The 25,641-nt window shown below is 46.1% G+C and overlaps 1 protein-coding gene across 1 annotated transcript in view; it reads right to left on the bottom strand.

The window, feature by feature from the left end:
- The window catches only part of LOC147020851 (protein c-Fos-like), a 99,388-nt gene that overhangs the window by 13,833 nt on the left and 59,914 nt on the right, over nt 1–25,641 (bottom strand). The window lies entirely within an intron of this gene.

Here is a 25,641-nt window from a genome sequence, read left to right as displayed (position 1 = left end):
CGAGGGGGGTTTATTCGTACGTCGTACTCGTCTGAGAATTCACATCGTTTTTACATTCACCGACAAAATAAATGTTTTAATTATTAAGTAAATATCATTGTTTATAAACTTCTCATTGAATGTTTGCGAAATGCTACGCGTCGTTTCCTTGTAGTGCGAAGCGATTCTTCCCGAGCACACCTCTTGAGTTCGTCCAGCTCGGCCATTGACGTCATATCGCATGACCATATTTGGTGTTATTCACTTCCACCTGCTGTGATCGGGGATATCCCGGTTTTTCTGTGCTCTGAAGCATTTCATTTAACATTTGAAGAGTTAACGGAACTCATTTATTTATTTATCTATGTATATCATTTATTTATTTCGACTTCCCACACGGGGCCATCTTTTGCTCTCTCTGTTTGGAACACGTCGACAGATGCGGTGAACGGTTTCGTTTGGAACATGTTGCATTCCCGCTCAAGGAATTCCCTTATTTAGGATTAATAAAGTGAACCAGCACGAGTAAATGAGTAAACGAGTAAACGGGTTTTCAGTTCTGTGGCTCCAGTGAACACACCATGGTTTATCGGTTTCCTACGCCACCATAACTACCATCACTATTTTTATTGATAAACTCAACAAAAACCTTGGAATATAAATTACTTGGGAAGATGTGGGCATGAAGCGGCATGTTTATTTATTTATTTATTCGGTGTGTGTGTGTGTGTGTGTGTGTGTGTGTGTGTGTGTGTGTGTGTGTGTGTGTGTGTGTGTGTGTGTGTGTGTGTGTGTGTGTGTGTGTGTGTGACGTCGTCATTAAGTGATGGTTTGAGATGATAATGGGAGATCCAAAAACAGAGCTCGGATGCATCTTCTGAGTCACGGGATCCAAGGGTCCTGAGTTTGAGCCCTGTCAGCCGTTGAATTAATACGAGGTGAGGTTGACTCTGCCTGTCATCCTTCCGAGGTCGGCAAAATGAGTGTCAGCTTACTGGTATCCTGTGTCGGAGTGGCGACCCATCCAGGATTGTGTCAAATAGCCAAGGAAACTGTTTAGGCAGCACCCACCAACCGACCGTCCGTCCGTCCAACCGACCGTCCGACCTGACTTGGTGTTTCTGGTGCCACGCAAATGCTTTTGTCACCGTAACAATGGAACAGAGAGAGAGTGTCTGCACGTCGACAGCACGCTCGCCCAGCACGGCCACAGAGAGAGAGTGTCTGCACGTCTACAGCACGCTCGCCCAGCACGACCTCAGAAAGAGCATGTCTGCACGTCTACAGCACGCTTGCCCAGCACGGCCACAGAAAGAGCGTGTCTGCACGTCTACAGCACACTCGCCAGCACGTCCACAGAGAGAGCGTGTCTGTACGTCCACAGAAAGAGCATGTCTGCACGTCTACAGCACGCTTGCCCAGCACGGCCACAGAAAGAGCGTGTCTGCACGTCTACAGCACACTCGCCAGCACGTCCACAGAGAGAGCGTGTCTGTATGTCGACAGCACGCTCACCCAGCACGGCCACAAAGAGAGCGTGTCTGCACGTCGACAGCACGCTCGCCCAGCACAGCCACAGAGAGAGCGTGTCTGCACGTCTACAGTATGCTCGCCCAGCACGGCCACAGAGAGAGCATGTCTGCACTTCTACAGCACGCTCGCCCAGCACGGCCACAGAGAGAGCGTGTCTGCACGTCGATAGCATGCTCGCCCAGCACGGCCACAGAGAGAGCGTGTCTGCACGTCGACAGCACGCTCGCCCAGCACGGCCACAGAGAGAGCATGTCTGCACGTCGACAGCACGCTCGCCCAGTACGGCCACAGAGAGAGCATGTCTGCACGTCTACAGCACGCTCGCCCAGCACAGCCACAGAGAGAGCGTGTCTGCACGTCTACAGCACGCTCGCCCAGCACGGCCACAGAGAGAGCATGTCTGCACTTCTACAGCATGCTCGCCCATCAGCCACCAGCACATGTCACGTGGTCGGGGCGCAACCATTTGAAAAGGTCCGTTTTATAGAATAATCTCAGTTTTAAAGAACAATCTCAGTTTTAAAGAATAATGTCAGTTTTAAAGAATAATGTCAGTTTTAAAGAGCAATCTGTTTTAAAGAATAATCTCAGTTTTAAAGAGCAATCTGTTTTAAAGAATAATCTCAGTTTTAAAGAACAATCTCAGTTTTAAAGAATAATCTCAGTTTTAAAGAACAATCTCTGTTTTAAAGAATAATCTCAGTTTTAAAGAACAATCTCAGTTTTAAAGAACAATCTGTTTTAAAAAATCATCTGTTTTAAAGAACAATCTCAGTTTTAAAGAATAATCTCAGTTTTAAAGAATAATCTCAGTTTTAAAGAATAATTTCAGTTTTAAAGAACAATCTCAGTTTTAAAGAACAATCTCGGTTTTAAAGAACAATCTGTTTTAAAAAATAATCTCAGTTTTAAAGAACAATCTCAGTTTTAAAGAACAATCTCAGTTTTAAAGAATAATCTCAGTTTTAAAGAAGAATCTCAGTTTTAAAGAACAATCTCGGTTTTAAAGAACAATCTGTTTTAAAAAAATAATCTCAGTTTTAAAGAAGAATCTCGGTTTTAAAGAAGAATCTCGGTTTTAAAGAACAATCTCGGTTTTAAAGAACAATCTCGGTTTTAAAGAACAATCTCAGTTTTAAATAACAATCTCAGTTTTAAATAACAATCTCAGTTTTAAAGAACAATCTCGGTTTTAAAGAAGAATCTCTGTTTTAAATAACAATCTCGGTTTTAAAGAACAATCTCAGTTTTAAATAACAATCTCATTTTTAAATAACAATCTCAGTTTTAAAGAATAATCTCGGTTTTAAGGAATAATCTCGGTTTTAAATAACAATCTCATTTTTAAATAACAATCTCAGTTTTAAAGAATAATCTCGGTTTTAAGGAATAATCTCAGTTTTAAAGAACAATCTGTTTTAAAAAATAATCTCAGTTTTAAAGAACAATCTCAGTTTTAAATAACAATCTCATTTTTAAATAACAATCTCAGTTTTAAAGAATAATCTCAATTTTAAAGAACAATCAGTTTTAAAGAATAATCTCGGTTTTAAGGAATAATCTCGGTTTTAAATAACAATCTCATTTTTAAATAACAATCTCAGTTTTAAAGAATAATCTCGGTTTTAAAGAATAATCTCAGTTTTAAAGAACAATCTGTTTTAAAAAATAATCTCAGTTTTAAAGAACAATCTGTTTTAAAAAATAATCTCAGTTTTAAAGAACAATCTGTTTTAAAAAATAATCTCAGTTTTAAATAACAATCTCATTTTTAAATAACAATCTCAGTTTTAAAGAATAATCTCAGTTTTAAAGAACAATCAGTTTTAAAGAATAATCTCGGTTTTAAGGAATAATCTCAGTTTTAAATAACAATCTCAGTTTTAAAGAATAATCTCGGTTTTAAGGAATGATCTCGGTTTTAAATAACAATCTCATTTTTAAATAACAATCTCAGTTTTAAAGAATAATCTCGGTTTTAAGGAATAATCTCAGTTTTAAAGAACAATCTGTTTTAAAAAATAATCTCAGTTTTAAAGAACAATCTCAGTTTTAAAGAACAATCTCGGTTTTAAGGAACAATCTCGGTTTTAAAGAAGAATCTCGGTTTTAAAGAATAATCTCAGTTTTAAAGAACAATCTGTTTTAAAAAATAATCTCAGTTTTAAAGAACAATCTGTTGTAAAAAATAATCTCAGTTTTAAAGAACAATCTCAGTTTTAAATAACAATCTCATTTTTAAATAATAATCTCAGTTTTAAAGAACAATCAGTTTTAAAGAATAATCTCGGTTTTAAGGAATAATCTCGGTTTTAAATAACAATCTCATTTTTAAATAACAATCTCAGTTTTAAAGAATAATCTCGGTTTTAAGGAATAATCTCGGTTTTAAATAACAATCTCATTTTTAAATAACAATCTCAGTTTTAAAGAATAATCTCGGTTTTAAGGACTAATCTCAGTTTTAAAGAACAATCTGTTTTAAAAAATAATCTCAGTTTTAAAGAACAATCTCAGTTTTAAATAACAATCTCATTTTTAAATAACAATCTCAGTTTTAAAGAATAATCTCAGTTTTAAAGAACAATCAGTTTTAAAGAATAATCTCGGTTTTAAGGAATAATCTCGGTTTTAAATAACAATCTCATTTTTAAAGAATAATCTCGGTTTTAAGGAATAATCTCGGTTTTAAATAACAATCTCAGTTTTAAAGAATAATCTCGGTTTTAAGGAATAATCTCGGTTTTAAATAACAATCTCATTTTTAAATAACAATCTCAGTTTTAAAGAATAATCTCGGTTTTAAGGAATAATCTCAGTTTTAAAGAACAATCTGTTTTAAAAAAATAATCTCAGTTTTAAAGAACAATCTCAGTTTTAAATAACAATCTCATTTTTAAATAACAATCTCAGTTTTAAAGAATAATCTCAGTTTTAAAGAACAATCAGTTTTAAAGAATAATCTCGGTTTTAAGGAATAATCTCGGTTTTAAATAACAATCTCATTTTTAAATAACAATCTCAGTTTTAAAGAATAATCTCGGTTTTAAGGAATAATCTCAGTTTTAAAGAACAATCTGTTTTAAAAAATAATCTCAGTTTTAAAGAACAATCTCAGTTTTAAAGAACAATCTCGGTTTTAAGGAACAATCTCGGTTTTAAAGAAGAATCTCGGTTTTAAAGAATAATCTCAGTTTTAAAGAACAATCTCAGTTAGGGTTAGTCAAATTTCTAACTCACAGAATGTTCGGTTGTTCGTGGCGGATCAAATGGAGGAGGTGACAGGTTTTTTAAACATCATCCAGATGGATATCCATCTTTATTGTTTCTTCAACAGACGAGACCAGACAAACAAGACCCACGGACAAGATCCATGCTTTGTATCGGAGGAAAGCAAACGAAGCACGGGATTGAAAAGGACGTCCAATGCACCCCTTGTGGGTCCTCTGGCGTGATGACGTCAAACGGACGAGCGCTCGGCACTCCTTGCGCCCCGCACGTGAACATCAGCTGAAGACTCCCCCGACGTGCAGCAGGAAACCGCGTCGCTTCCCTATGATCTCCAGCGGACAAGGAACCCCCGGATACCGAGCGGTACGTGTGTCGTTCGCTGGTCACCTGCAGGTTGCGGGTCTGTGTGTTCGCTGGTCTGTTCACCTGCGGGTCATGCGTTTGTTCACCTGCAGTCATGCGTTTGTTGGCTGTTCACCTGCAGGTCATGGGTCTGCGTGTTCGCTGGTCACCTGCAGGTCGTGGGTCTGTTCACTGGTCACCTGCAGGTCGCGGGTCTGTTCTCTGGTCACCTGCAGGTCGCGGGTCTGTTCTCTGGTCACCTGCAGGTCGCGGGTCTGTTTGCTGGTCACCTGCAGGTCGGGTCTGTTCCCTGTTCACCTGCAGGTCGCGCGTCTGTTCCCTGTTCACCTGCAGGTCACAGGTCTGTGTTCCCTGGTCACCTGCAGGTCGTGGGTCTGTTCACTGGTCACCTGCAGGTCGCGGGTCTGTTCTCTGGTCACCTGCAGGTCGCGGGTCTGTTCTCTGGTCACCTGCAGGTCGCGGGTCTGTTTGCTGGTCACCTGCAGGTCGGGTCTGTTCCCTGTTCACCTGCAGGTCGCGGGTCTGTTTGCTGGTCACCTGCAGGTCGGGTCTGTTCCCTGTTCACCTGCAGGTCGCGCGTCTGTTCCCTGCTCACCTGCAGGTCACAGGTCTGTGTGTTCGCTGGTCACGGGTCTGTGTGTTCGCTGTTCACCTGCAGGTCATGTGTTTGTTGACCTGCAGGTCGCATGTCTCTTTGCTGTTCACCTGCAGGTCATGCGCGGGTTGTGAACGTTTCATGGAATTAGGCGCAGATCCACAAGCAAAGGTCATTTTCATTGCCTGTGACCGGTCACATGTGAGGCGTGTTGGTTCATCCGCGTTTCAGACTCGACGGACTTTCTCTGGCATGTGTTCCATTACCCATGGGCTTGCAGAGCGCTCACCAAGTGGTTTCCCATGACCCATCGCTCGCCAATTGATAAGGAACGGCAAGCTTGGCAAGCAGTAGCAAGCTGATTACCTTCAGCACCAAAACTGGACGGGGGTGATGTTGTTTACGTCTGTCTGTGAGCAAGCAACATACCTTCAGTGATGGACAGAATTTGGTGGATATCCGGATCCAGATACTTGAACCTCTTAGTTGTTGTTGTTGTTGTTGTTGTTTCATATGCAGCCTATGGCTTCTGGCTGCATCATCTCTGGAAGTGTGGCTGTGCCACTGATGCAGTGCCCCCTGTTCTCAGTAATCCCGTACTCATTTTGCCGACCTTGGAAGGATGACAGGCTGAGTCAACCCACCGGGTGTTATATCACCGGCACGGCACGAGCTCGATCTCAAGACCCTAACATCGTGAGCCAGCCACCTGAACCAACACCAAGCTCACCTCTTCAGTGATTCTTCAGCATAGAGAGATCGGGCCAAAAATGATATTCAGCACAATATCTCAAAAAGTTGTGGACGGATTCAAACGACACTTGGTGGACAGGTTGGGTGTGCAACATGGACAAATTGATTCGATTTTGGTGAACTTCCGAATCCAATGATTTGTAGACCCCGTTGGACTGAAACGGGAGCTCATGGATTTGGTCTCGATTTGTGTCTGTGCATGCGTCCGTCCGCAACCATATCTCAGACATGTACAGACCGATTTTATTTGTACTTGGCACAAAGACAACACATGATTAGTATGCACGTTCACATCATTTTGAATTTGTTTGTGTGTTTGTTTATGAATAGGATTTCTCAAAAAAATGTTGTGAACGAATCTTGGTGGACAAGTTTGGTGTGTGATGAGGACAAATTAATTCGATTTTGGTGAAGATCCGGATGCATACGCAGTCTATCAGTGGGATGGATACAAAACGTAAACTGTTCAGCCTGACGAAGGTATGCACTCCACCAGTCACGTCAGGCCAGATTAGATCTGTGACTTTCTACAGGTATCATGTAAACCTGCACTAATCTGTTCCATGGTCGGGTTGTCGGCGACTAAACCGTCTCCCCCACCAGGTTTTTTGGTGAGGAGGGTGTTTGGATATGGACACCCAGCAGGATTAAAGGGTGAAGGAGCTCCTTGTGAGCCAACAGCCATCCATATCTAGTGCCCAACTGTGTCTGCGGATGTCCTCCTGTAGTTGGGTTACTTCTTATTAGGAGATTGGTGGCAGGATTTGCACTCCGGCCACCGCAAAATCATTCATTCTGCAAAACACAAAAACTCAAAAAAATCTGAAAACCCACTCCGTGGGAGTACCTCCTGTGCAGCTTCCCTTCGCAGGGCAGCTCACCGGATGACGGGATTGGGGCAAATCCTTCGAGACCCCCAATCTTTGATGATAGGAGGGAAACCATGGGGTTAAATTCCCAGGTCAGATTGCGGGAGAGTGTGTCGGAGTGGTGCTGAAGTGTCGTCCACCAGACGGCGGTCTCCTTGGGTTAACCTGAGGCGGTCCCTTCGGGTGGGTACCTGGAATGTCCGATCCCAAAGAGAGGATGATCACCTGTCTGTTATCATCTGAGCTCAAGCGTTTGGCCATCGGTATTGCAGCACTCTCTGAGGTTCGGAGACTGGATTGCGGCGAGATAATGGTGGGTGGTTACACCTACGATTGGTCTGGTCACTCTAATAGTTACCATTCCCAAGGAGTTCCTGTAGCTGTGTCCAATAAGCTGACTCCAATGATAATAATTGAAGTAACACCGGTCAACGAGCATATAATGAGACTAAGGATTCGTCACTCCTTTGGTGTCATTTCCCTGGTCTCTGTTTCTGCTCCGACTGAGGCGAGTGATCTCACTGTGAAGGATGCATTCTACGCCACGCTCGAGTCTGTGGTTGATCAGTGCCCCAGACGAGATACACTTCTAGTCTTGGGGGATTTCAATGCATCGACTGGAACTGATAGGGATGGTGATGAGACATGTGTTAGTGCTATTCTGGTTCATAGTTCCTGACCCATGGGGACCAAGTTCCTTGACTTTGCAAGAAGTCTTGAACTTACAGTGGCCGGTTCATGGTTTCAGCGCCCACAAGCTCATCGCTGGACTTGGTATTCCAACGCTGACGGTGTGGCAAAGGAGATTGCCCATGTCGTCGTTGACGGTCGCTGGAGGATGATCCAGAACTGCAAGGTCCACCGGAGTGCTCAGTTCCTCAATACTGACTACCGGCTTGTTGTAGCAACTCTGAAGTTGCATCTTAAATCCAGGAGAATGGTGCCATCCCAGCCTAAGCTGGATGTTGGCAAGCTCAAGGATGAGAGGGTAGCTGAGGAGTTTGCGAACAAGCTGAGTAGAGATTTTAGAGGTCTGGGTGCTTTGGGAGATCCTGAAGAGTTGTGGAGCGCCTTCAAGACCACCGTCCTTGATGTTGCCGGTGGATGTCTTGGAACTCACCGCAGGGCAAAGAAGAATTTTGTCTCTCAAGGGACACTGGATACCATTGACCAGAGTCGCAGGGCCAGGCTGAATGGCAGAGCTGAGCTGTTCAGGGAGCTGAGGCATAAAACTGTACGTGCACTGAGGGTGGACAAGGAGGCCTATGTGTGAGGAATCTGTGAGGGGGTAGAGCATCACCTGTGGACAGGTGATTCTCGTCCTACTTAGAGGGGAATTCGTACATTGCGTTCATCCAAGCCCATGCCTCGGTGTACCGCAGTTAGAGCAGAGGGTGGTAGGCTCTAGACAGAGGAGTCCGAAGTGAAGGCCCGCTGGGCCGGTTACTTTGAGCGGTTGTACCAGGCTGATCCACCAGCTGTCGAGTTGGACGTCAGGGGTGTTACAATCCCTGTTGCTGACCCTCCAATCAACTGTGGTCCAGCTTCGCTTGTGGAAACACAGGCTGCGGTGAACCGGTTGAAATGGGGTAAAGCTCCAGAGATCTGTGGCATCCATGCTGAACTTCTCGAGGCTGGTGGAAATGCTGTGCTCATGTTGTTGCATGCAGTTCTGTGCTCTGCCTGGAACACAGGCATCATCCCAACTGACTGGAAGAGGGGCCTTGTTGTCCCTCTCTGGAAAGGGAAGGGTGAACGTCAACACTGCAACAACTACTGAGGGGTGACGCTGCTCTCAGTGCCGGGCAAGGTCTTTGCTCGGATAATTCTTGATTGGGTTCGCCACCATCTGCTTGAGCACCAGCGTCCAGAGCAGTCAGGCTTTACACCAAAGAGGTCAACGATTGACCGTATCCTTGCTCTTCGGGTCCTCACCGAACGCAGACGTGAGTTTCAGCAGGGGCTGCTTGCAGCCTATGTTGATCTCTGTAAAGCGTTTGATTCAGTGAATCGGGATGTCCTCTGGAGGATTTTAGGTTTTCGTGGGGTGCCACCAAAACTGATCGATCTGATGTCTGAACCCGACTGTGGTACTGAGAGTGCTGTGAGATGTGGTGGTATCATCTCTGACTTATTTCCCGTTGTTACTGGAGTTCGTCAGGGGTGTGTACTGCGCCCCACACTTTTCAGCACTTGTATGGACTGGATTCTTGGGAGGATGTCTGAGAGATCAAGCTGCGGTGTGTCGTTTGGGAATGTCAAGATCTCTGACCTTGATTTCGCAGATGATGCAGTCATCTTTGCGGAGACTTTAGATATCCTTTTGGGGGCCCTCGAGGTGCTGAATGATGAGTCGGAGCCGCTGGGATTATGGGTTTCCTGGGTCAAAACGAAGATCCAGGCTTTCAATGTCATTTTGGATGCTGCTGTCCTGTCTGTGCCTGTTTGTGGTGAAGATGTTGAGGTCCTGGAGAGATTCACTTACCTTGGCAGTGATATTCATGTCTCTGCTGGCTGTGAGTCAGAGGTCAATAGACGTCTGGGTCGGGCCTGGGGAGTCATGGATTCACTGGATAATGGGGTGTGGTGCTGCCGGTACCTGTGCGGCAGGATGAAAGCCCGAGTCTTCAGGTCCTTGGTGCTTCCAGTCTTACTCTATGGATGCGAGACTTGGACTCTGACCAAGGATCTGAGAGGGAGACTTAATTCCTTTGGTACCAGGTCTCTTCGGAGAATCCTTGGCTATCGCTGGTCGGATTTTGTGTCCAACGAGCGGTTGCTGAGAGAGACTCAAATGAGATTCGTTACCTGCATAGTCCGTGAGCATCAGCTGGGGCTGTCTGGACATGTGGCTCGTTTTCCTGACGCTGATCCTGCTCACCAGTTTCTCTCAGCGAGGGAGTCTCCTGAGTGGAGGAGGCCAATGGGCCGACCACGTGCCTCGTGGTTGCAGCAGGTTGATCGGCATCTCAAGGAGATGGGGATGGGCCAGGCAGATGCCTGGGGGATGGCCAGACAGAGGCCCCTGGAGTACCGGCGGAAAGTGGACGAAGTGACGTGCTGCTCTGGCGCATGCTCCCATACCTGACCTGACCTGAGATGTGGAGTGAACAGGGTGAGCAGGGGATGGTGTAAATTGGGGTGGGGGTGGGTAAGGAAGGAGGGGAGGGGTTAGAAGGGGATGGTGTGAAGTGGATGGGGGTGAGATGGTGATGGTGTGAAGTCAGGGGTGAGAAGTTAGAAGGAGATTGTGTGAAGATGGGGTGTTAGGAGGGGATGGTGTTAGGAGGGAGGTGAAGACGGGGGTTAGGAAGGGATGGTGTGAAGTGGGGAATGTTTTTTTCCCGAATGAATGGCACACACACACACACACACACACACACACACACACACACACACACACACACACACACACACACACACACACACACACACACACACACACACACACATTTAATTGTGATGTACAGCACAATATCTCAAAAAATTAATTCCTCACCCTAACCCCCGGATGAGGAGGGTGTCACATCGTCGAGCCCAAGAAACACAGAAACCAGCGTGATTACGGGTCACCACTATCGCTGGTGGTGTTGGTTTCAATCAGCCATCTTTGAACCTCCTCTTCCGGTGGTTGTTGTTGTTTCACAGCACCGTGACAGTACAATGTAGTGACGTAGTCAAAAGTATCCAAACACAATGCAAACCATTATCATGACATCCCTGGAGCATGAGGTCATAACGATGCATCCTTCTGATCTTGCCTTGTATGTTAATCTGGCGATACCTGTGGATCTCGAGGTTTCTCTGCCACGTCCACTTGTGGAACCCTGATGGGTAGTTCAGCCGCCTCATCAGTCTCTGCACCCCTCTGCGTCCCATCTCCTCGCCGCTCGTCTCCAGATTCCCCATAATCAGGAACATTTTGATGTCGATACTTCTTCACGTGTGACGTGTTTCTGTCATAACAAACTCCATCTGGTGACTGTATTGTCACCTTGCTTCCTGTCTTGGAGACCACAGTGCAAGGGTCTGACAGGAAGGCTGTCAAGTTTTCTTGGATTCTCTCGTTTCCGCAACACATCAGATTATTTAGCATGGCGTCGATGATCCACATGCAGCTTCGCTGATCCCTTGTTCTCAGCATCCCGGTCTCAAACTTCCTGGTCAACCAAGACATCCTTTAGCTCCGGCATCTTGGTTTGGATTTTCCTTCCATCCAATGCCTGGTCAGTCTCTTTCCTCATCAACAGCTCCCCCTTTTCCATTAGAAGGAGATCGTGTGGAGTGGGAGGTGAGGAGGGAGGGTTAGGAGGGGATGGTGTGAAGTGGAGTTGAAGGTGAAAGGATGAGGGGAGGGGGTTTGAGATGGAGAAACGAATGTGTGGATTCAGGTGAGGGAAGTTTCCCATGGGAATTATGTGGTTTGAAAGGCAAAAAGACAGGATCGTGTGGACTGAGGAGTTACTGTTTGGTAGCTAAAGGGTGAAGGTCTGGCGATGGATGCGGAGCTGAAGTTAAAGAAGGGTTGAAAGTATTGCGGATCGTCGTCCAGGTGTGACTATCGTGAATCACTGTACAGGTTTGACTATTGTGGATCACCATGTCAGTAATCAGCACAGACTTTCTCAAGCACACCTGATTCATATGAAATAACTCATTGGCAATTGCTTTAAAAACAGCCACGAGGGCGAAGAAAAACGCGATCGCTTGTACGGTGCTCGGATGCTGAGGGTTACAATTTAAAACCTTCCACACTTACTTCATGGTACGTCTTGACGTCATACGTTTCACTGCTCCAGGGGTAGCCGAGACGCCGGCTGCATCAATTCTTTTAAAATCATGTCCGGCATTTAGGGATTGGAAACACCTTTCTTCGATTTGTTGGTGAAGTACCGGGTTTTTTTTATTTCTGATGTTCTTTGGTATACCGGTATATTGACATGAAAAATCATCCCAGAATAACTGGTATATCGATATATCGTCAGACCTTACTGAGAGGTGGCCTAATGAAGTGTAAGAAAGTCTGAAAGTGTTCACGTTATTGGCTTGGCCCTAACGACTGCGCTCGGTCGACTGCCCGGATCTCTTGCGCTCCGCTCCGTGAACTCCATTTCCCTTGCTACGACCCGTATGCTCCGTTCCGCCTCTCATCACCAAGCCAAGGAAGAGATCTCATCTGAGCTCTACGATCTGTGTACCCTTTGTGTGGAACGAAACGCTTATCTAATCCCTCGGCGAGGGAGGAGTCTACAAGTGGGTAAAAACAGGTCGTTGAGTTTTCTAGCGCTCCTATTGGTGTATGCACGATTACCCCAGCGCCGGCCCCGCCCTCTCGAGGGCACTGACGCGAAGATGCCGGCATTGTGCTCTGGGTTTCCCCACACTATGGAGCTCCGGACGTAACATGGCACTGGGGTATTTGGCTCTGCTCTCCGGGCGTGAACGTACGATGGACACCCAATGGGGAACATCACGGAGCGGAGCGCCAGGGCTCTCCCGAAGGTGTTGAATTGGACTTTGCACACACTTGAGCTTCGAGTTAGACACCTGAACGTCCAGATCCAAGTTTCTATAATAGGTATGTTGCACCCATTGTTCCGGAGTACACCTAAGGTGGTACTGGTGAGTTGTGGCGTCATGGTTCATGGTGGTTGAGGTGGAAATGGCAAACATATAGTATAGTGTGCTTGGGTAATGTTACAATGACGTGGAGTTTTTATAAAGGCGTCTTGATCATTGTGTGAATGTTGTAGCGTTGGTGGGTAGAGTACGGTGAAGGTTGAAGTGATGTGCCAGTTGGATTGTGCCGCGCCATTCAAATGGCGATTTGGCGAGTGATGCAAACGAACTGTGTGTGTGTTTGTGTGAAGGAGAGGTTCGTGTGCGGAGACTCAAGATGGGGGAAAATATGACCGAATCACACACGACGCACCCAACAGGAATTTTTCAGGTCATTTTCCCTGCTAGAGTGGGGGTTAGCCTTGCGGGCCCCAAGACGATCTTCTCCACTTTTCCCTATTTTCTTCATCTCCCCTTGTTAACCCCCCGACCTGCATTTCTTCTTCCACCACCTTCGGCCAAGTTTTCTCGGCCTTCCCCGTCCTCGACTTCCTTCGATATTCATTTCCAACACTCCTCTCACCCGGTCACTTTCATCCTTCCTCAACACATGACCCAACCATCTCAACCTGTTTATCTTCACAACCTCCATCACAGACTCTATTCCAATCATCTTCTGCAAGTCATCATTTGTCTTCCTCTCTCTGAACGATACTCCGCACATCCACCGAACCATTCGCATTTCCACCCCTTCCAGCCTTCGTTGCTGCTCCATGTTCATTACCCAAGTCTCGCTTCCATAAATCATTGCACTTCTCACACATGTAGCATACACCTTTCCCTTCAACTTCAACAACACTCCCCTCCTCGTCAGCACGCCACTCAGTTCCCGAAACTTCTTCCACACACATCTCGCTCCAGCAACCATCGCCGAGTCTGATCCACCTTCTCCATTCAGCATGTCTCCGAGATGGCAAAATGTTTTCACACCTTCCAGCTTCACACCATCTCCGAGATCCAACTCAATAATTCCTCCATCTGCTGCTCCCCATGTACACACCTTACACTGGAATGGAGCTTCCACGCTGGTTAATGACCCTCTCACCACTACACTTTTGATGAATCCACTCAGCACACATTGTACATTGAATGGCATTCACTCCAACACTCTTCCTGCACAGAGCACACGGCCACTTCCCCAAACAGCACATGGCCACTTCCCCACACCCTTCATGCACACAGCACTCGGCTACTTCCCCACACCCTCCCTGCACACAGCACACGGCCACTTCCCCACACTCTCCCTGCACACAGCACACGGCCACTTCCCCACACCCTCCCTGCACACAGCACACGGCCACTTCCCCACACCCTCCCTGCACACAGCACACGGCCACTTCCCCACACCCTCCCTGTACATGGCCACTTCCCCACACCCTCCCTGTACATGGCCACTTCCCCACACCCTCCCTGTACATGGCCACTTCCCCACACCCTCCCTGTACATGGCCACTTCCCCACACCCTCCCTGTACATGGCCACTTCCCCACACCCTCCCTGTACATGGCCACTTCCCCACACCCTCCCTGTACATGGCCACTTCCCCACATGACGCATATTCGCCCATCAACCCATCACACATTCGGGAAGGGCTTTCGAGAACGAACAATAACGGAATAACTCTCTCGGGAACTGCTATACGTTGTGTGCCATTGCCTTGGGGAGTGTCGGTTTTGCAGAACCGTCTCAGTATATAACAAAATGAGACAATTATCATACCACATCTACTATAAATGGATGAGGTGTGTGTGTGTGTGTATGTGTGTGTGTGTGTGTGTGTGTGTGTGTGTGTGTGTGTGTGTGTGACATCGTTTTTGTGTCAATTAATTATGTACGTCTATTAATTAATTACACACTTTTGGAATGTACCTTTTTGACCCTTGAGACTGCTGAGACCCCTCGACCTTTGAAGACACCCAACACCCTGAAGAGCATGAGAACCCAAAAGACCCAGAGGAGCCAAAAGATCCAAAATACCCAAAAGTCCCCAAGGAAACAAACGACCCAAAATACCCAAAAGTCAGGTGGGGCTGACTCAGCCTGTCATCCTTCCGAGGTCGGCAAAATGAGTACCAGCTTGCTGGGATGATCGAGCCATTCGAGTATCCTGTGTCGGAGTGGTGACCTCTCCAGGATTGTGCCCAATAGCCCAGGAGACCGCTTCGACAACACCAACGCTCCGTACAGAGTCTGGTCCCAATGGATGGACGTATGTCCTACATATTTTCACACGTCTTTGCTCTCGTACTCTTCCTTTTCTCAGTTATGCCAGACTCGGTGGTGCAATGGATCTGCTATGAGTCTGGGAGGTTGGTGGTTCAAACCGTGGCTGCATCACACCAAAGGTTTAAAAAGACTTACGAGTCACACCAAAGACTTGCGTGCTGCTTCCTTGCTTGACGCCCAGCATTTAAAAGGATAGACGATGGACAATCAACCATATGTTGGCAATGATTGCACAAGCCTGATGGGCCAAATGGCAGCCTCTTGTGTTGAAGTTCCTTGCAAAGGTCACGCGTTATTATCCCCACACTTCAAAAAATACAAACAACCAATGATGTTGTCTGGCTCTATCCTGTCCTGTCCTGTCCATGTGTCCTTCACACCATCTCCAAAACAGACGTGTGTATCAATTCACCAAACTTGGTGGTGATGATCACCACTTGGCAAGGAGTGAGAGCACTATCCACCCCCTCGGACCCTGGGGTGGGGCAAAAGGTCAAATCCCCCAAAAATACAATTACGGACACATTTTAAACCTTTATCAATGAAACTTTGGATTACACTGGTCAACAATTTTTTACTTTCTGAATGTTGTCTAAATTTCTACAAGTGAATTAGGGTATTCTGGCACTGCTGAATCAGGAAATGGCATCCGTTTCTCTCCATCAGGTCAGGTTTTTGTGCTAAGTTGATTTGAAAAAATCAGATCTTGTGACAAAATCAATTACATTTTTGTGGCATTATAAGCTGATTTTTGTCAACACATATCATCCTAAACATGTTTTTAAGAAAAAAAAATGTTTTGCCAACAACATTTATTGATTACATGATAGAAACATCGATTACTGTCATCTGAATGGTGGGCATTGATAAAGGTAAGTACAAGTAAATTGCATGTTGCGTCACCACTGTTCAAACTTCAGGGCTTGAACTTCCGTTTCTTCGAACTCCTGGAATGTTCAGCGGCAGGGAGGTCTCTCTTCAGATTCCAACAGTAGTCAGCCATCATGACTGCGTCCCAGCGACCCTGATACCTGGTCTCCATCTCCTTCATGTCCTGATGGAATCTCTCCCCCTGCTCGTCACTCATTGAACCCAAGTTCTCAGGAAACCGGTTCATATGTGAAAATAGGTAGTGCATCTTGATGCTCATGTTGCAGCCCAGGTTTCTGAAAGCAGTCAGCATGTTGTTGACAAGTTCTGCGTAGTTTCTGGCCTTATTGTTGCCAAGAAAGTTCTTCACTACCAAAACAAATGTCTTCCACGCTTCCAGTTCCACTTCGTTCATTGAGTTTTTGAACTCTGGATCTCTGATGAGCTGACGGATCTGAGAACCATCAAAGATGCCAGCTTTCAACTTCTCCATGGTCAATCCTGGAAAAGCCTGGCACAAGTAAGTGAAGCAGTCACCATCTTTGTCCAGAGCCTTGGTGAACTGCTTGATTAAGCCGAGCTTGATGTGCAGCGGTGGGAAGAGTATTCTGTCTCTGTGTAGGTATTGTACATTCTTCAGAGTTCGTTATTTCAACAAATACAACTTTTTTATATCACATTATTACAAAATCTGCCCCATTAACTTTAGTTTTGATCCACGAACTTTATGCTTTGCCTCACCAATTTTTGGAAGATTTTGAGGTTTTATGACTCAAACTGATCCCTTTTCGACATAATCACCTAGAACTATCGTACCTGAATACTTCTTGTCATTAAAATAATTATTTCCAATCAAAACAATTATTTGACATGACATTTTACCCCCACCAACTTCTTCTAAAATGCTCCACACATGCGTACATGTGAACAAAAATGTAAAAAACGACATGTGGCCATATCTCAAAAACTTGACCTGATTGAACAAAACTAATGTGAGTTTTGGATTCAGCGCATCAGATTTGTCCTAAATCAGCTTAAAAAATGCAGACAACAAATTTGTTGTTGACCAGTGTTATGCATCAACATTGGGGGATACATGAAATATGTAACGAAGTTTTGTATTTGACACCCGGTTCATGACCCAGGGGGTGGGGGTGAAAACAGATTTTTTTTTAACCTCAAAATTTGATATTTGGTCATTCCCGGTGGAATTTTTTTTTACCATCTTGCAACTTTCCTTGAGGTGGGGAGCGTGGAGATTTATGATGACGTGCCATCAACTTCACTCCAGTTATTATTATTAGGATTATTATTATTATTTAAACTTTCAACTCAACTCAACACGCAAAATAAAGGCAGAATGTCGATCACTGTTTAACAAGAGTTTATCATGGATGCCTTCGTCCTGAAGTACATTGTAATATGCTGGTTTGTGCAGGGGGAGGGAGGAAGAGTTATTTTAAGGAAAGTGTATGATGGATGAGGAGCAAACTCGCGTCACTTGTGACGTCATGAAGTGCATTTACAAAATTGATTCTTCGCAAGCTGTCTAAAGTACCGAAACGACTCCGTACCTGGCTCACAGGTCAATGATAAAAGCCACACTGCTCACATGGACACGTTCCAAGATGTTATTGTTTGAAGAAAGACGAATGATTCCACCCTGTCTGTTTACATCCATTATTATCAGCCAGCCAATAAATTAATGTTTATAAAACAATTACAACATCCATTAACTTTAGTGATGCGTCAAGGACTTTTCACAAACCCAGATGATGAACAATGGGGAACGGACTCCAAAGGTTTCTGGTTCAAAGCCATCTGATTACCTCTGCCGCTGAAGGTGGCCAGAGATTGTGGTTTCACCCCTGTCTGTCGAAGTGTCTGTGAACAGGATAGGGCCAAAAACGGTAAACCATCGACATCCAGCCACTCATAAAGCATCTACAGCAACAAGTAAACCATCTCCAGCCACTCATAAACAATCAACAGCAACAAATAAACCATCTCCAGCCACTCATAAACAATCTACAGCCACTCATAAACCATCTTCAGCAACAAATAAACCATCTCCAGCCACACATATAAACGATCTACAGCAACAAATAAACCATCTACAGCAACAAATTAACCATCTACAGCAACAAATAAACCATCGACAGCAACAAATAAACCATCAACAGCCACACATAAACCATCTCCAGCCACATATAAACCATCTCCAGCCACAAATAAACCATCTCCAGTCACACATAAGCCATCTCCAGCCACACAAAAACCATCTCCAGCCAAACATAAACCTTCTCCAGCCACACATAAACCATCTCCAGCCATACATAAACCATCCACAGCCACAAATAAACCATCTCCAGCCAGACATAAACCATCTCCAGTCACATATAAACCATCTCCAGGAACACAAGAACCACCTCCAGCCACACATAAACCATCTACAGCAATAAATAAACCATCTCCAGCCACGCATAAACCATCTGCAGCCACACATAAATCACCTCCAGTCACAATAAACCATCTCCAGCCACACGTAAACCATCTCCAGGAACACATAAACCATCTCCAGCCACACATAAACCATCTCCAACCACACATAAACCATCTGAAGCCACAAATAAACCATGCGCAGCCACTCATAAACCATCGACAGCCACACATACACCATCTCCAGCCACGCATAAACCATCTCCAAACACGCAGAAACGACCTCGAGCCATGCATAAACCATCTCCAGTCACACATAAACCATCTGCAGTAACACATAAACCATCTCCAGCCACACATAAACCATCTCCAGCCACACATAAACCATTTACAGCCACAAATAAACCATCTCCAGCAACACATGAACCATCTGCAGCCACACATAAGCCATCTCCAGTCACCCATAAACCATCTCCAGTCACACATAAACCATCTCCAGCCACACATAAACCATCTCCAGCCAAACATAAACCTTCTCCAGTCACACAGAAACCGTCTCCAGACACACATAAACCATCTCCAGCCACATATAAACCATCTCCAGGAACACGTAAACACCTCCAGCCACACATAAACCATCCACAGCAATAAATAAACTATCTCCAGCCACGCAGAAACCATCTCCAAACACGCATCAATGACCTCGAGCCATGCATAAACTATCTCCAGCCACACAAAAACCATCTGCAGCCACACAAAGAATCTCCAGCCACGCATAAACAATCTCCAGCCACGCATAAACCATTTCCAGCCACAAATAAACCATCTCCAGCCACGCATAAACCATCTCCAGTTACACATAAACCATCTCCAGTCACACATAAACCATCTTCAGTCACACTTAAACCATCTCCAGCCACACATAAACCAACTCCAGCCAGGCAGAAACCATCTCCAGCCACACATAAACCATTTCCAGACAAACTTAAACCACCTCCAGCCACGCATAAACCATCTCCAGCCACACAAACCATCTCCAGTCACACAGAAACCATCTCCAGCCACACATAAACCACCTCCAGCCACACATAAACCATCTCCAGCCAAACTTAAACCACCTTCAGCCACGTGTAAACCATCTCCAGCCACACAAACCATCTCCAGTCACACAGAAACCATCTCCAGCCACACATAAACCACCTCCACCCACGCATAAATCATCACTAGCAACAAAATAACCATCTGGAGCCACACATAAACCATCTGCGGCCACACATAAACCACCTCCAGCCACTCAAAAACCAACTACAGCAACAAATAAACCATCCACAGCCACATATAAACGATCTCCAGCCACATTGAAACCATCTCCAGCCACAAATAAACCATCTCCAGTCACACATAAGCCATCTTCAGTCACACATAAACCATCTCCAGTCACCCTGAAACCATCTCCAGCCACACATAAACCATCTCCAGGAACACAAAAACCATCTCCAGCCACACATAAACCACCTCCAGCCACGCATAAACCATCTTCAGCCACGCATAAACCATCTTCAGCCACGCATAAATAATCTCCAGCCACACATAAAACATCTCCAGCCACACATAAACCATCTGCAGCCACACATAAATCACCTCCAGTCACAATAAACCATCTCCAGCCACACGTAAACCATCTCCAGGAACACATAAACAATCTCCAGCCACACATAAACCATCTCCAACCACACATAAACCATCTGAAGCCACAAATAAACCATGCGCAGCCACTCATAAACCATCGACAGCCACACATACACCATCTCCAGCCACTTGTAAACCATCTCCAGCCACACATAAACGATCTCCAGCCACACATAAACCATCTCCAGTCACACTTGAACCATCTCCAGCCACTCATAAACCATCCGCAGCCACTCATAAACCATCTCCAGCCACACATAAACCATCTCCAGTCACACTTGAACCATCTCCAGCCACTCATAAACCATCTGCAGCCACACATACACCATCTCCAGCCACTCATAAACCACCTCCAGCCACAAATAAACCATCTACAGCCACACATAAGCCACCTCCAGCCACACATAAACCATCTCCAGCCACTCATAAACCATCTACAGCCACACATAAACCATCTCCAGTCACACTTAAACCATCTCCAGTCACACTTAAACCATCTCCAGCCGCACATAAACCATCTGCAGCCACAAATAAACCATCCGCAGCCACTCATAAACCATCTGCAGCCACACATACACCATCTACAGCCACTCATAAACCATCTCCAGCCACACAAAACCATCTACAGCCACACATAAACCATCTACAGCCACACATAAACCATCTGCAGCCACTCATAAACCATCTGTAGCTGCACAAACACCATCTCCAGCCACTCATAAGCCATCTACAGCCACACATAAACCATCTCCAGTCACACTTAAACCATCTCCAACCACGCATAAACTATCTCCAGCCATGCATAAACCATCTCCAGGCATGCATAAATCATCTTCAGCCACGCTTCAACCACCTCCAGCCACGCATAAACCACCTACAGCCACAAATAAACCATCTTCAGGCACACATAAACCATCTCCAGCCACAAATAAACCATCCCAAGCCACTCATAAACCATCTCCAGCCACTCATAAACCATCTTCAGCCACACGTCAACCATCTCCAGCCACACATAAACCACCTACAGCCACGCATAAACCATCTCCAGCCACACATAAACCATCTCCAGCCACTCATAAACCATCTCCAGCCACACAGAAACCATCTCCAGCCACAGATAAACCATCCACAGCCACATATAAACGATCTCCAGCCACACTGAAACCATCTCCAGCCACACTGAAACCATCTCCAGCCACAAATAAACCATCTCCAGTCACACATAAGCCATCTTCAGTCACCCTGAAACCATCTCCAGCCACACATAAACCATCTCCAGGAACACATAAACCATCTCCAGCCACACATAAACCACCTCCAGCCACGCATAAACCATCTTCAGCCACGCATAAATCATCTCCAGCCACACATAAACCACCTCCAGCCACAAATAAACCATCGACAGCCACATAAACCATCTCCAGCCACAAACAAACCATTTACAGCCACACATAAGCCACCTTCAGCCACACATAAACCACCTCCAGCCACACATAAACCACCTCCAGCCATTCATAAACCATCTACAGCCACACATAAACCATCTCCAGTCACACTTAAACCATCTCCAGCCGCACATAAACCATCTGCAGCCACAAATAAACCATCCGCAGCCACTCATAAACCATCTGCAGCCACATATACACCATCTACAGCCACTCATACACCATCTCCAGCCACACAAAACCATCTACAGCCACACATAAACCATCTACAGCCACAAATAAACCATCTGCAGCCACTCATAAACGATCTGTCGCTGCACAAACACCATCTCCAGCCACTCATAAGCCATCTCCAGCCACACATAAACCATCTCCAGTCACACTTAAACCATCTCCAACCACGCATAAACTATCTCCAGCCATGCATAAACCATCTCCAGCCATGCATAAACCATCTCCAGCCACGCTTCAACCACCTCCAGCCACGCATAAACCACCTACAGCCACAAATAAACCATCTTCAGGCACACATAAACCATCTCCAGCCACAAATAAACCATCCCCAGCCACTCATAAACAATCTCCAGCCACGCATAAACCACCTCCAGCCACGCATAAACCATCTCCAGCCACGCATAAACCATCTCCACCACACATAAACCATCTGCAGCCACAAATAAACCATCCCCAGCTACTCAGAAACGACCTTCAGCCACACATAAACCACCTACAGCCATGCATAAAGCATCTCCAGCCACACTTAAACCATCTCCAGCCCCAAATAAACCATCGCCAGCCACTCATAAACCATCTCCAGCCACGCATAAACCACCTCCAGCCACGCATAAACCATCCGCAGCCACTGATAAACCACCTCCAGCCATGCATAAACCATCCACAGCCACTCATAAACCATCTCCAGCCACAAATAAACCATCTCCAGCCACACATAAACCATCTCCAGCCATACATAAACCATCTGCAGCCACCTCCAGCCACACATAAACCACCTTCAGCCACGCCTAAACCATCCGCAGCCACGCATAAACCATCTTCAGCCACACAGAAACCATCTCCATCCACACATAAACCATCGACAGCCACAAATAAACCATCTCCAGCTACATATCAGCCATCTCCAGTCAGACATAAACCATCTCGAGCCACATATCAGCCATCTCCAGTCACACATAAACCATCTCCAGACACACATAAACCATCTCCAGGAACACATAAACCACCTCCAGCCACACATAAACCATCCACAGCAATAAATAAACCATCTCCAGCCACGCATAAACCATCTCCAAACAGGCATAAACGACCTCGAGCCATGCATAAACCATCTCCAGCCACACAAAAACCATCTGCAGCCACACAAAACAATCTTCAGCCACACAAAAACCATCTGCAGCCACACATAAAGAATCTCCAGCCACGCATAAACCATCTCCAGCCACGCATAAACCATTTCCAGCCACAAATAAACCATCTCCAGCCACACACAAACCATCTCCAGCCACGCATAAACCATCTCCAGTTACACATAAACCATTTCCAGCCACAAATAAACCATCTCCAGCCACGCATAAACCATCTCCAGTTACACATAAACCATCTCCAGTCACACATAAACCATCTTCAGTCTCACTTAAACCATCACCAGCCACACATAAACCACCTCCAGCCAGGCATAAACCATCTCCAGCCACACATAAACCATTTCCAGACAAACTTAAACCACATCCAGCCACGCATAAATCATCACCAGCCACACATAAACCATCTCCAGCCACACATAAACCATCTCCAGCCAAACTTAAACCACCTCCAGCCACGCATAAACCATCTCCAGCCACACAAACCATCTCCAGTCACACAGAAACCATCTCCAGCCACACATAAACCATCTCCACCCACGCATAAATCATCACTAGCCACAAATTAACCATCTACAGCCACACATAAACCATCTGCAGCCACACATAAACCACCTCCAGCCACTCAACGACCAACTACAGCAACAAATAAACCATCCACAGCCATATATAAACGATCTCCAGCCACACTGAAACCATCTCCAGCCACAAATAAACCATCTCCAGTCACACATAAGCCATCTTCAGTCACACATAAACCATCTACAGTCACCCTGAAACCATCTCCAGCCACAGATAAACCATCTCCAGGAACACGTAAACCATCTCCAGCCACACATAAACCATCGGCAGCCACAAATAAACCATCTGCAGCCACACATTAACCATCTCCAGCCACGCATAAACCATCTCCAGCCACATATCAACCATCTCCAGGAACAACGTAAACCATCTCCAGGAACACGTAAACCATCTCCAGCCACACATAAACCATCGACAGCCACAAATAAACCATCTGCAGCCACTCAGAAACCATCGACACCCACACGGAAACCATCTCCAGCCACACATAAACTATCTCCAGCCACAAATAAACCATCACCAGCCACTCATAAACCATCTCCAGCCATACATAAACCATCTCCAGCCACACAAAAGCCATCTCCAGCCATACATAAACCATCTCCAGCCACACATAAACCATCTCCAGCCACAAATGAACTATCTCCAGCCATGCATAAACCATCTCCAGACACGCATAAACCATTTCCAGCCACGCATAAACCATCTCCAGCCACACAAACCATCTCCAGTCACACATAAACCATCTCCAGCCACACATAAACAACCTCCAGCCACGCATAAACCATCACCAGCCACAAATAAACCATCTCCAACCACTCATAAACGAATGTCAGGTCAGGTTCGATCTGTGACCTGCTACAGGTACCATGTAAACCTGTACTAACCTGTTCCATGGTCGGGTTGTCGGCGACTAAACCGTCTCCCCCACCAAGTTTTCTGGTGAGGGGGGTGTTTGGATATGGACACCCAGCAGGATTTAAAACAAAACCTGTCAAAGGGCGGAGGAGCTCCTTGTGAGCCAACGGCCATCCATATCTAGTGCCCAACTGTGTCTGCAGACGTCCTCCTGCAGTTGGGTTACTTCTTATTAGGAGGTTGGTGGCAGGATTTGCACTCCGGCCACCGTAAAACGCTTCATTCCGCAAAACGCAAAAAAATCTGAAAACCCACTCCGTGGGAGTACCTCCTGTGCAGCTTCCCTTCGCAAGGCAGCTCACCGGATGACGGGATTGGGGCAAAGCCTTCGGGACCCCCAATCTTTGATAGGAGGGAAACCACGGGGTAACATCCCTGGGTCAGATTGCGGGAGAGTGTGTCGGAGTGGTGCTGAGGTGTCGTCCACCAGACGGCGGTCTCCTTGGGTTAACCTGAGGCGGTCCCTTCGGGTGGGTGCCTGGAATGTCCTATCCCTAAGAGAGGATGATCACCTGTCTCTGTTATCATCTGAGCTCAAGCGTTTGGACATCGGGATTGCAGCTCTCTCTGAGGTTCGGAGACCGGATTGCGGCGAGATAATGGTGGGTGGTTACACCTACTATTGGTCTGGTCACTTTGATGGTTACCATACCCAAGGAGTTGCTGTAGCTGTGTCCAATAAGCTGACCCCAATGATAATTGAGGTAACACCGGTCAACGAGCGTATTATGAGATTAAGGATTCGTCACTCCTTAGGTGTCATTTCCCTGGTCTCTGTTTATGCTCCGACTGAGGCGAGTGATCTCACCGTGAAGGATGCATTCTACGCCACACTCGAGTCTGTGGTTGATCAGTGCCCCAGACGAGATACACTTCTAGTCTTGGGGATTTCAATGCATCGACTGGAACTGATAGGGATGGTTATGAGGTGTGTGTTGGTCCCCATGGGTCAGGAACTATGAACCAGAATAGCACTAAGTTCCTTGACTTTGCAAGAAGTCATGGACTTAGGGTGGCTGGTTCATGGTTTCAGCGCCCACAAGCTCATCGCTGGACTTGGTATTCCAACGCTGGCGGTGTGGCAAAGGAGATTGACCATGTCCTCATTGACGGTCGTTGGAGGATGATCCAGAACTGCAGGGTCTACCGGA

Source organism: Eptatretus burgeri, chromosome 9 (genome assembly GCF_056783735.1).
Source record: "Eptatretus burgeri isolate ZD-2024b chromosome 9, Ebu_testis_v1, whole genome shotgun sequence".
NCBI lineage: Eukaryota > Metazoa > Chordata > Myxini > Myxiniformes > Myxinidae > Eptatretus > Eptatretus burgeri.
This window is presented reverse-complemented; position numbering and strand designations above follow the sequence as displayed.